General features: G+C 49.6%; 1 protein-coding gene across 6 annotated transcripts in view; it reads right to left on the minus strand.

The window, feature by feature from the left end:
• Nucleotides 1–13,543, minus strand: part of LPIN2 (lipin 2) — a 70,171-nt gene that overhangs the window by 34,406 nt on the left and 22,222 nt on the right. Inside the window, exon 1 of one of the 6 annotated variants that reach the window (XM_031439126.2) lies at nucleotides 9,834–9,919. The exons of the other annotated variants lie outside the window; for them this stretch is intronic. The gene's annotated coding sequence lies outside the window, so the exon portion shown is untranslated. Of the gene's footprint in view, nucleotides 1–9,833; nucleotides 9,920–13,543 lie in introns of those variants that run through there. 6 annotated transcript variants of the gene reach the window in all.

The raw sequence follows: 13,543 nt of genomic DNA on the forward strand, positions 1-13,543 counted from the left end.
AAGGGAGGCGAGGGGCACCCCAAGCAGGCGGGGGGAAGAGCTGGGCTAAACAGCTTCTTCTTTAAGCCAAACCTCACACCACAGAACTCTATTCCCACACACCCAGCCCCGCGTGAGCCGTAATAAAGCCTGATGAGAACAAACTCAGGCCCCTGCCCCCAGCCTGCCCTGGTCCACGCCCGGGGAAGCGGGACTCCAAACGGGGCAGGACAGACGGATGGTTAAGTAACCCAGTCACATGTGGGGGTAAAGCCCCTGAAGACACCGGCTTTTGAAATAAAGATTTAAAATTGTAGCAAAATAATACACATTATAAACTATTCATATATTCATATTCATCAAATTTCATGAGTGAATGATGAGTAAAAAAGAGGGGAGGGGAAGTGAATTCAAGAACAGATAGTGATGGAGAAGCCACAAGAAAATCCAGACAAAAAGCAAAGACGGCGACTATGGCAAAGCCGTGCACACAGAGAGGCTGCGGGGACGGGAAGGATGCCCCAGAGTGGCGCCCCCGTCTCCAGGCTCATGGGCACGAGGGGAAACATCACGATGCATTTACTGATTCTTAGAGCCGGAAATTTTATCCAGTCCAGTCTTTCAGCAAATACCAGGAACACTTGCAGCATTTCTCTGCTGAAGTACAGCCAACACTCATCAAAGAGCAGCAACTACGTCTTCGAGAGCTTGCTCTGCGCCAGATCCTCGAGCTTACGTGTCATCATCTCAGAACCACTTTATAGGAAATTGCAGGTACATTTTTAAAGATAATGAAACTGAGGCTCAGGAAGGTTAAGTACTGTTATGGACTGAGCGTGCACTGCCCCCCAGATCCCTGTGTGGAAGCCCTAACCCCCAGGGTGACGGTACCTGGAGGAGGGACCTTCGGGAGGTGGTTAGGTTTAGATGAGGTCATGGGGGGGGGGCCCACGACGGGACTGAGGTTCTTCATAAGGGAGGAAGAGACCAGAGCACGGCCCCCACGCGAGGACACGAGGAGGTGGCTGTCGGCCGGCAGGAAGAGGGCCCTGGGAGGAGCTGAGCCTGCCGGCACCTCGACCCTGGGCTTCCCAGCCTCCAGAACTGTGGGAAGGAAATGTCCGTTGTTTAACCACCTCCCGTCTGTGGCACCGTGTTCCAGCAGCCGGAGCTGACAAGACAAGCTTCCTATACACCACGTGCTCCCCCGCTTGCCAGTTCTGGGATCCGCCCGGCCGACAGGGACCCAACTCCTTCCACCAAGAAGCGCCACACAGCACCCGACAGTCCTGGTTGTTATGTCCACCAGAAGTCACCCTGAACACGTGCCACCCTCTTCTAAAGGACACAAGAGCTCACTGCACAACTGCAACCAGGTCTCATCTATTCTCAGCTAAGCATTCTTGTTCCTTAAAATAGCTGAAATGACTGGGTTTACTTCTACTTTTACAACAAACTAGACAACTGACTTTCTTCAAGTGGAAGATCCCAAACTAGACACAACGGTCCAGACCGGCCTGACTGACACACAGCGCACACCACACACAGTGTGTGTCACAGGCACACGGGCTGGCCTCAGTGTTGGGCCCTCCCAAGACAGGCTCACTGAACATAAATGCAAAGAATGAGCAGACAGCAATCAAATGAAAACCTTAACAGAGGCTAACTGGCCCTTCACACATAAAATGCAACAGACCAAGTAGTCCTTCATGCGTGAGACTCGGTGGTGTTCACTATCAGGCTTTTCTCATCAAACATTTAAAGTAAACACACACCAGTATCTGGAGTAAATGGGTAGCTTTCAAGATTCAATTATTTACCAAAAGTTTAAAGATTTACCTAGCAGCTTTTCCTGAGCATCAGAGAAACTGAAGAAAACCATCGTGACATGCAGTAGAGATTTATAAAGGGAATGCGCCAGTAAGGGGGTTGAAACACAAATCTCCCTCCAGTAAAACTGCTCCAAAACGATTTAAGGGTGACACGTTCCATCAAAGACCACTTTCATTACGGAAGGATAAACACAGACAGACAGGTAACTATTTAAACAGTGTAATCTGGTTCTGCAGTGTTTTAATAGCTGGATACTTCTTAAACCATTCACATATAATCAAAATCTGTTCCCTAAGTTTAAAGCTTACCTTCTATCCAAGGCTGGGTACTACTAGTTAGCTGGTACCACAAGTTATGGCCACTAACAACCATCTATCATGTGTCCAGTGCCGTGTTAACCTGCACAATGTCTCATGTAGCCTTCACAACCACCCTGGACTTTGGCATCAATATTCCCATTTTCAGGAGGGAAGGAAGGTTCAGAATCGTCCAACTGTCCTGCACTTGGTGGTGAAGCCGATATTCAAACTCAGGTCTGATCCGAGGTCCACGTCCTTAACTGCATCTCTAAGTGACAGAAACGCTCTGAGCAATGGTAAGGGCCCCGAAGAAACCCCCAGATTTCCTGCTGCAAGTGGGCTGCTCTCAGCAACTGGAGTTACTATTTTCACGTCATACTGCTTGGCCACACAAATATGAAATGGTTACGGAGTCCAAAGACGCCACATCCGCCCCCCAGCCGCCCTGCAGAGTCAACCGCCAACCCGCCGCTAGACCCCCGCTCAGCGTCAGGAAGTGGGCTTCCTGGAGATCACGTGTGACAGAGAATAGCTTTGATCCAAGGACTTGCCCTCAACATTCCATCCAACCTTCTGCTCACAGACGTGAGGAATGTGCCCCGAGAAAACAGAAACTTCTAGAAACTTCAGGAAGCAAACACAAGCACTGTGCCCTCCCACCGCCCCAGCTTATACCTATGCTCCACACCAGACTTCTCCAGGAAACCAAGTTTACGGTCTGCGTTTGAGAAGCACTTAACATCTTTCGAGAACTTTCTCAAACATACCTCATTTGATCTTCAAAAATGAGAATTCAGGTGACACAGGGCAGACATTCATGTTTCAGCTGAGACAGGAGGTGCTGACTTCCATTACCTTCCCTAGAACCCAGCCCCCGGGACCCCCGCCCACCCTCCCCACTACCCGTGGCTCAAATCCCTGCGCTCTCGCGGTCCCTGGTGTCCCTGAGGTTGAGAGACCTGAGGGCTGAACTCAGGTTGCACTCAAGTCCCTACACTCCTTCCAAGGACCCGGAGTCCCCATGAGGTGGCCTCGGGCACAGAGTGTCACTCCCCCGGGCTGCACCACGCTGCTTCTCTAGGTCGGGAGGGCAGGGGCGCAAGTGCCCGAGACCTGTGTCTGGGGGGCTTAACTTGGGCTAGACACTTCCCGAAACATTCCCGAAGGCCCTCAGATGCGACAGGGACAGGTGACAACTGAGCCAGATGGGCGGGCGGGGCACCACACAGAGCAGTGTGGCCCACGGTGGGTCCAGCCTCCCCCGAATCTCAAGGAGATGCGTTCCTCTGTGCCTCCCCGTTTTCTCTTTCCCCATCAGAGCAGACTGCTAACTTAATTCTTCTTATTTTACAGCCTCTGCCTTATAATTCTCAGTTTATAAAATCGGAAACAGGAAACAGCAGCACTAGAACAGACAGCCCTGACGCCCCGGGCTCCACAAAGCAGAGGGTCTCCTGGCTCCATCTGACCTCCGGGAATCCAAGTCCACGAGGAAATGCCCCCAGGTCCCTCCCCAGGACGGGGGTCCCCATGGACAGTCTGCAGACCAGGGTCTCCCGCTGGCAGACTTCCGGCACACACCAAGTTCTCCAGGCGGCCTTCCATCCCAGTGAAGAAGGAATTTTGTAACAGCCACATCCAGGAAAGGCCCCTCAATGCGATACCTCTGCAGATTTAACCTAGAAATCGTCACATAAGACTGTGATTCCTTCAAGGACACTACAACAGAGGATTCATAACCCATCCATCAAGATGTCCATCATGCTGGGCTTTGTCTGTGAAGATCTTCTTACAGTCACACAAAACTGAGTACCCGCTTCATGCCAAGCACCACACGTCCATATAACACAGTAAGGTAAGTAACGCCTGCCCTCCTTCCCTTCAGAGGCCCTGGGTCTAACCAGAGAAAGAGGCCTGAATACTGTCTTAATTTACATAATGCCTTGTCATCATGCTATTTTGGAAACTTTAAGGAAGACTAGACAAAGGGAGAAAAAAAGCTGCACGGAGAGTCAAGGGAGGTCTCAGGAAGCAGAAAATATTTGTTCTGGGGGTGAAAACGTGCATGAGGTGTCGGTCAGGCCAAGCAGAGGGGGCTCCCCAAGGACAGTGCCGGGAAAGGGTGTGCAGAGCGTGAGGCAAAGGCCCTGGGCTCGCCCTCAGGGTGGCCCTGGTCAGGGGAGTGACACATCGCCTGGGAGCGGGACGGGAGGATGAGCTGGGGAGCGGGGACTGGAAGCTGAGACCAGGAGACTCTAAGAGCAGAGGGGGCGGAGGGGCAGGGGAGGGACCCAGGGCAGTGCTGAGGGAAGGGAAGCAGCCGGCTAGGATCACACCTAACTTCCAGGCAGAGTTAGACATGCACCAGCACACAGCTGAGACGCAGCAAACACCGCCTGCACGAAGGAGCAGATCCATGCAGACAGGGGGACGCAGGGCAGACTCGGTGGGGGGCTTCCAACCAAGGTTGAACTTCAGTAATTCTACTTATTACACTGGGTCAAAATTTTATGTACATGAAAATCATCCCAGAAAGATTAAAAAATGCCAATTTTCTTGCATTTTAAAAAAAGTTCACTAACTGATGATGAAGACGAGCCAGGTTAGGGAAGCACAGCTCCATGTAAGGCGGCCCTGCTGATAAAATCCCATGCCCTTCCAAAACCAGTCTCATAAAAAGGACTCCAAGAAGGCGTACAGCTTTGGGCCCTAAGAAGACAGGGGCTCCAGACCCTCCCGGGCTGACGCCTGCACTCCTCCTGGGGAGGCGGAGGCTTAGTCAGGGCGAGGTGTCGGGAGGATCTGGGGTTCCAGCTGGGTCCCCTGTAAATGACGGGTCTGCAGAACTGGTTTTCTAAAGAAGAGCGGCCCCATCCCCTCCACTGTCTGAACACACAGTTGGGCCGACCGACATGTAACTGACCCCTTCTTCTCCTGCTAAGCAAGCCGGCAAGGTCCGCACTGCAGGTCAGTGCTTCTCAGAGTGCTCCGTTGACCCTCTGCAACAGAATCAAATTTTGGTGGATAAGAATGTAGTTTCCTGGGCCCCAGTGCAGACATAAAAACGGAGGGTGGGGCCTTAAGGATCTGGTACCAGGACTCCGATGGACACTCAGCGTGGGAAGTACCTCCGGTCTCTGCTGCATGAGCTTTCTCCCCCAAGCCCTGACTAGGCTTGTTGAGAAAATCAAGTTGTCACGGTCTGAAGTTTGTATTGTCCCCTAAGGCACACCTGTTATCTTGACGTATGATCCAGACTTAACAGACTTTGAACTTTATACATTCTAAGGAGCAAACAGCTGACCTGCTCATTTTATGAGACGTGAATTCTAGAACTAGCAGCAGTGGTTCTGTCTACTCTCACGTATAAAAATCCGGGCCTGGGAGGACTGCTTTCCTAGGGGTTCCTTCCCTAATTACAAACCAATACACTATTCAACACCAACCTTCAGACTATGCAGGAGAGATTTTTTTGATCAATATTCCTGTTTCAGAATCTGACAGACACATGGCGCAGAGGTCAGCTCAGAAGGTAATACCACAGGGCTCCTGGATCAGAGTGATTTCATTTCTTATCTCATCTCTGGAACAGGGGCCCCAGCTGGCTGATGGGGTGGGGAGACATATGAACCAAACAGGGCTTAACAGACATTTGTGAAGTGTGTACGGAGAACCAAAGCGACCAGAAACGGGTGAGGCTGAGCCACCGGAGTGGTGACCGGGAAGGCCCACCAGCCACGACACGGAGGTGCCCACGGCCCCAGCTCCTGCCCTTGCAATATCTCTCTAATGAGGAAAGTCATAGCTTGGCTTGTTCAGAGTCCACTCCGAACGTCTTCCAACAGAGGACTTAAATAGGGTCAGGCTGGTACTGGTTCTGACCTGGTAAAGCCACCTGGAGCCTGCTACCCCGCCTCCTCCCAGGGAACACCCTGGGAAAATCAGCAAGAAAATACCCCAGCTGTAACCCACTGAAAGCCACCTTCTGCTGAAGAACTCAGGCTTTTCCTTTTTTTTTTTTCTTCTTAATGAAAGGACACCAGGCTGGCGTTAAGCTCAGCTGTCAAGGCTGCTCATGGTAAATTCAGATTCTGAATCTGTCACAGCAGATCCTCTCTAGGAAGTGTGGAAGCACAGACTTCTGCTCACTGGGCCCACTTCTCTACGATCCCACCCACTCACTGTCTACACAGCAGATGCACAATCGTCTCGGGCTGAGTGGGGTTCCAAGAGGGGAAGACACTTGGCCACCCAGCAGTACACGTTCCCTCCCAAGTGGCTGCCTGAGTCCCACCACCTGTTTGCTTCAGCTTTTCAGTAGATGCAACTAAAGGGGGGGGGGGCGTAACCGTCACCTCTTTCACCTTCAAAACCCATCAGCTGCCCGCCTGCCACCCAGTCACCGGCCCAATAATTTTCAGGACAATCCTTCTTAGTCCGACACCAGTTTTCTTCTCAATCCATCAACTATTTCGGCTGTTGATCTAATATTTTATTTGAGGAGCCCAGATGGTCCAGCCTTACTGGATGAGGAGGTGGGAACAAGTCTACAGTCGACCGTGGACACCCAGAGCACAGGGGACCAGATCACAGAGGGAGGGGCGAGAAGGAAGCAGAGGCGGCAAGAAGGGCCCCTGCCCGGCCCACTGCCCAGCACTGGGCTCTGACCAGGAAAGGAGATGTGTGCTCCGCTGCCCTCCCACAGCCCAGCACAGCATCCCCGCCCCCCGCTGAGAGGAAGTTCTGACGGAGCAGTGGTGGATGGCTGAATGGAGGAATCAATGAGGAACACAAGGCCTGGTGAACAGAGTCAGCAAGGAGAGGGAGGAACAGCCACCATGTCCTGTACTGTGACCTGAACGAGAGATCCAAGAGGTAAACGAGGAGACTGTGTATGTGTGTGTGTGTGTATTTGTAAATGTATACGTATGTAATGCGTATGCATATATTTTTTTTAAATGCCAACAGTGGAGGCCAAACCAACATTCCAAAAGCAATGCTCAGATATTCAGAAATCAGTGCTTTTCTCCAGATGCTGGTGCAGATCTCACAGAAAAAACCTGCATAAATCTAGTTTGAGTGCCAGTCAAGAATAAAACCACCCCCGAGGGGTAAATCTAAAAATATCCCCGTGAGAACAAAGGACATCCGGGCGCCGCTCTGGAGAGCACTGAGCTGGCGGCGGGGGCTGGCAGTGTCACACCGCCACCGAGGGCCACGACAGAAAACGGATGGGAGGACAAAATCGGGTGCGTCGCCTACCAGCCGGTCTACCTACAGGAAGACTCATCGATTCACGGGAAATGGCTGGTAGCCTCTACAGCTCAGCAGTGTCTCTGAACGTTCACTGCGTCCAGCAACAGAACTGGAACAGAGTGAGGAAGCTGAGTGTTCCCGCTGACTCCTACCTGCAGACGTCCCTCCATAGAGGGACGAGGGGCCAGCAGCACAGGAGGAAAGACAGCCCCAGCCGTGTTCCTCCACCCGCAGGCCCCCCCCACCCGGGATGCTCGTGGGTCCCCACTCCTGCCTCCTCCTCCCTGCTCCCCTTCCAGCCCCTCACTGCACAGCAACACAGAGCTTTCTGCCAGTTTGGTTATGTTTTCCTGTCGTGGCTAAAATATGCCCAGTTCTAATCTACTTGTACCTGAGGTGACAGATCACAGTGTTACAGAGAACACTGAACCTGACCAGAGACTTCGGAGAAACATGGAACTAAAATCATTAAGAAATGTAATACTGTACAATTCTGTCTATAATTCATCATGAAAGATATTAAACTATCACTCATCAACCGTTGTGTAGTGTTGTACCTGTCAGCAGGTAAAAGCCTGTGGCTACATGCTGACACCAGTTCTGCTATGAAATGCAGTTTTAAGATTTCAAATAGCTGTACCTTGAATTATTCAAAATAAAAATTAAAAAAAAACTAGAGTAAAATTAACCCTTTTGTAGTGTCTGGTTTTACCTAACCACGTAACAATCACTATAACCAAGATGCAGAACTAGACTGCCCAAAAGCCCCCGTGCCTTCCCCAACCCCCAGGCCACCACGGATCTGCTTTCTGTCCTGGGAGTCTCGCCTTTGCCAGAATGTCCTACCAGTGGAGCCACAGAGTATGCACCCTGGGGAATGTGGCTTCTCTCACTTAACATATGCATTTGAGATGAACCAATATTCTTGCAGTGATCAGCAGTCTGCTCCCTGCTGTTGCTAAGTTGTATCCCATCGTGTGGATAAAACAAAGTTTGTTTACCCATCCACCAGCTGACAGACATCCGAGCTGTTTCCAGCTTTGGGTGACGATGAACTTACCTTTGTTCAGGCTCTTGTGCGAACGTAATTCCACTTCATTTGCATAAACAGTTAGGAGCAGGGTTGCTTGAGATGTATTTTTCAAGGCTGATTCTTGCAGCTATTGTATTTAAGATATCTTCTTTGCACTCTGGGTAGTTTGCTATTAAAATAAATCCCTCCTTAAATTATTTTACAAAGTGGTAATAATTTAACTGTTTTATGAGTTTGGATTTTCTTATGTGGGAGTCGCTTAAATTATTCACTTAGACGGGTGACAATTCAAACTCTTCATTTACAAAGGCTGTAACAATTGAAACTGCATACCCTTGACAAACCACATACATAACCTGAGCTACAACTCAGATGTTTTACCCAGTGGTCCCCTAGTGCTGATCATGGGGAGGCGACAAGGCGCAAAGAGGAGCGGCGCTGACACTGATGCCTCCCAGGACCACCACCTCGCTCACCTTGTCTCACTGAGCCCTCGTGCTCAGGGGAGCCAAGTGCTGCATGCATCATGCTAGCGAGAAAACTGGGGCCCAGGGAAGAAAAGCGATTTACCCAGAGTCAAAACGTTACATAGCGACAAGTCCGGAAAAAGGCTCAGGCATATCTGCCTCAAAGGCCAGCTCCTGAGAACACCAGAGCTTATGTAACGTCCGGGGCCACGTGTAAGGAGCAATTTCCTAGGTGCTTTTAGAAGGCCACGGTGATTCTGCTGTGTGCCGTCGAACACGGAGAACGCGAAGGCTCTTTATTATGAGCAGTCCTGAAGATATGATTACATATGACCTAAATATATGTCCTCAGGAACATGCTCTCATCTTACACTTTCTAGGGTGAGAGAATTATGTGGCTATCCTATGTTGGTGGTGATCGTTGCTGACTGTAAGCAACTCTAAAATAAAACAAGAACCTGGCTGTCCGGCTCACTTTCACATACGGAAGGCACACACTCTCAGCAGGTTTCTATGGAAACCATACATAATATTTTCATGATGACTATCACTTTTATCCAGACATCAGTAGGATACGCTTTCCGTTGGAACACCTGACTTTATTTGAGGCTCTTCCCATTTACTGACGGACTGCAGGTTAGGAATTGACACCAGGACTTCCGCAGTCAAAATTAACAGCTGTGGGACTGGGAACAAATGAACATACTCTTGTGGTCTGCAGGCCTAGAGAAAGACAGCTTAAATAAACTTAATTCATCTTCCTCTCATGCCCCCAAAGAACCTCAGTTTATATCACAGATAAATTAAGTTCGTATTTTAAACTTGTCCCAAAGTGTTAATTCCCTGGGTTGAAAGTTAACTTGCATCACGTGGTACCTGATTAAGTGCAGGAAGGAACGAGCCAGACGAACGACCCCAGCAGGATCTGAAGGTCACTGCAGCTACTTTAACTTCTCAGCTACTAACCTGACAAGCACATGGAGGCCTGAAGTTCACTATCCAAACATCCTCAACATCCCAGGGCTGAAGGGTTTACCCTCAAGAAGTCAGTCGGTCAGAGAAAATACCTGCTTTAGAAAGCAAACGACACTTTAGAAAAAGAATGCAGACTGCCTTATCAAAAAGCAAATCAAGGATTAAAATAAATTTGGTTTCACTGAAATTTAGGGCAACTTTTTGTCATTTGTTGGTGTGGACTGCGCATCTATTAACACACACACACACACATGCACGGCCCCGCGCCCCGGTGCTGTCAAACCACTAGACATCCCCTCAACGTGCTCAATTTCTCTGACCAAGTTCTGTAAGAATGCCGGCCATGAAAATGGACCAGTTTCCACTCCACTACAAAACACTGGGGACTTTTTCTCCTAAGAGGCTGGGGTCCCTTAGTTACAAGGGCTGGGGTGGCACAGAAGTTCTTGTCAGTGTAAGAACTGCTGACTCAGCCAAGGGTGGAAGTGATGACAATTCACCAGGTGGGAGACCGTGCGTCGCTGGCGAGCATGCAGAGCCACAGGAGCCCTTGAGTTCACAGCGTGCCCCCACAGAGTCGTAGCCTCCCATCTGATTAATCCTAAGTACCTGTGAAGCTTCTAAAAATACAATTTCCTAGAAGGAAGGCTAGAACGACACCTGTGGTGCTGGACAGGAATCGGACGTCCCACAGACGGATGCACAAATACAGAGGTGCTTACCCCTCAGCTGGAAGGCGGACTCCGTACCCTCGCTCTCTCTGCCAGGAGGACCTAGGATCGAGGACACTCTAGAAGCAACAAGCACAGCAAAAGCCCATATCCCCGTTTCTGAACACCACCCTCCAAAAAAAAGGAACCAGGGATCCTTGGAGAGGCGGCTGATTCCAGGGCTGGGGCAGGAAAACACAAGATGATGCTGGAGTGTCTCGGAGTGCCCGAAAGTAGGATTCTGTGCTCAAAATCAAGTGACTAGGGCAGGTTCAAGGAAGTCAGCAGCCAGTGTGAAAGAACTCCCAATGGCTAAAGCTGGAGCAATTTGAGCAACGAAACAAGGACAGACTATAATCTACGGGATAATCTTTTGAGACCACACTGGTAGTAATTAAAAAATAAGAAGGGAGACGGACAGGTTTCTCTTAAAGATGAATTCCAACTAAGATATAAAGAATGAGGGAAAGAGAAGAGCGCCACTGAGAACCCCGGTGCCTGCGGCAGGCAATGGGTGTCAAAATAGAGGGTGAAAGTTTGAGGAGAAACGGGACATGTGCATGTTTGCAAATAATCTTCCCCCAATATATATTCAGTACTGAAGGAAAAAGCGAGTTCCCAGCAGAGAACACTGGCAGACGCAGCCTCGTTGAGTGATGCAGGGACATGTCACAGAATGAGACGTGTAGCACACGAAAGGGCCCATCACGGCCATGATGCTCCTGCCAGAATCCCATGGCCTCCGGCTACCGCAGAGACACCGCCAGACACACTCCCCGAGGGCAACTCCACACGGCACCTCGAGCGTTATGGTCACGAAAGTAAAGATAAGGAGGTCACTGACCGGAAGACGCCAGATGTGACAGCCACAAGCAGCTCTGGGCCAGATCCTCAAACAGAAAAAGGACTCTAGTGGAGAAATCTGAAATGAAGTCTGTAGGTTGGTTTTAAAAACAAACCAATTCCTGGGCTCCCCCTTGCCCCTGGCAATTCTGAGACAGTCTGTCTGGGAATCTGTACTTGACATTTAAAGTTCAGCAGCGTTCCATCAACCCGCCAGAGTTAGGAATCCGATGGCCAGGCCACCCCAGACTACAGGCACAAGGACTTCTGAAAGCCCCCAACGACCCCGAAATGGCAGCTTACGGAGCTGTGACTGGTGGCAGGCAAGTGGCTCAGCGCCCTGTCGCACCTCCAGGCCCGGGAAGTGACAGAACCCAAGGCAGGTGCACCTGGAGGCCTCGCCTTCAGCACAATCCCAGCCTTCTGACTATCTCTCTATCGTGCTTGCTTACGACTTCATGCTGTTAGAACATAAAAGACAGATGACAAAGGGCTTTTATAATCTCAGCCACGCTCTCCCCACCCCCACCTGGCTGCACGCAGCCTCTCTACTTGCAGGTCAGGCGGAGTTCAGACACCTCGCAGAGAACCAGTGACATTCCAGAGATAACCACTCCCCTTCAGGCTTCCCTGGGAGTCTCTCTGGGCACACTTCTGTAGCAGGTCTTTGTACACAGAGGGCGAAGGTTCAGATGATACGCCAGGACACACAGAGTTCTAGCACAATTTCACCAGAGCCAGAACGATACTCCAACAAAACAAGATCAGCATACTGCTGTTTCCACCCAGTGAAAAATACCTTCCCTAAATGTCTTAAATTAAGCAAAGTGAGAGAGCTCAGGGGTTCTAGCTTATACAACGGGCTTCAAAGAAGTGACAAATAAAAAAGATACCTCGTTTTTAGGGCAGCAAAATAGTTAAAGTAACAAATAAAAATTATTTCCCCTAACTTCAGTTCATGTGCAGTACATATGCAAAAATTATCTACTCTAGAATTAGTGTCCAATTTTTTCTTCAGTAAAACTGCACTGGTTTTGAATATTTAATACCTAAGACATGAATATAAAGCACAAATTATATAAAAAGATGAGTGTCTTGCCAAGAGAGGTGAAGTTTTTATTTAGATCCTTTCAGAGAGTTGTGTCCAGTTCCTCTAGACTGGACCAACACCTGACTTCTTTTAAAATTGAAGTACAGTTGATTTACAACGTTGGCTTAGGTTCTGGTGTACAGCATAGTGATTCAGTTATACATATATACATGCTTTTTCATATTCTTTTTCATTACAGGTTATCACAAGCTATTGAATATAGTTCCCTGTGCTACACAGTAGGGCCCTGCTGTTTATTTATCCCATAGTTAGCAGTTTGTATCTGCTAATCCCAAACCCCTAATATATCCCCCTCCTTCCCTCCCCCCCCCAACACCTGACTTCCTGAGACATCTGAAGACAGGATGATGTGACAACTTGTTTCTCCTATGCACAAAACTGACCGCCCAGCACGTGGATCAGACCTACGACACTGGGCTTACCCTAGTCGATGCGGTGAGGCAGCCCAGCTGACCAGACACGTGATCAGGACCAAGCCCCCAGGCAGACTAAAAGATGTAGTGGCCATACAGTCACTTGGTGGAAATCCATCCAATTAATATTACTCACAAACTCAGAGTAGCAAATAATTCAGACAGATTAGTAACTGCAAACCAAAAATGTGTGAGCATGCAGCAGACTCAGTGTGGCCCCACAGGTACGAGCTGAACGAGGAGGATTCTGCTTTCTCTAAGTTAGCGGTTCAGCCACACACTCTACAGTGCTGTGGGGCAGCGTGCGGCTACCCGTGAGCCACCTCCAGGTCCTTCCTTTGTGAAAACAGATGGGGGCATCAATACAAGAATGGATAATGAGTAATTTTCAAACAGCCTAGACATAATTCTGGCCACAGCTTCTAAGCTCCTCTCCCCCAAATTCCCGAGCTCATCTGTGGCATCAGGATGATCTGGCAATCAAGCTGTGAAAACAAAGATTCTTGGGGAATTTACTCCCCCAAACTGCCTAACCAGTAACATCACCACGTTTCTGTTAGGAAATGAAATTCTATGCAACTAAATATTTTACTAGTTTTGTGATCATTGTCCATGCTGGAGGAA

Source organism: Camelus dromedarius, chromosome 32 (genome assembly GCF_036321535.1).
Source record: "Camelus dromedarius isolate mCamDro1 chromosome 32, mCamDro1.pat, whole genome shotgun sequence".
Taxonomy (NCBI): domain Eukaryota; kingdom Metazoa; phylum Chordata; class Mammalia; order Artiodactyla; family Camelidae; genus Camelus; species Camelus dromedarius.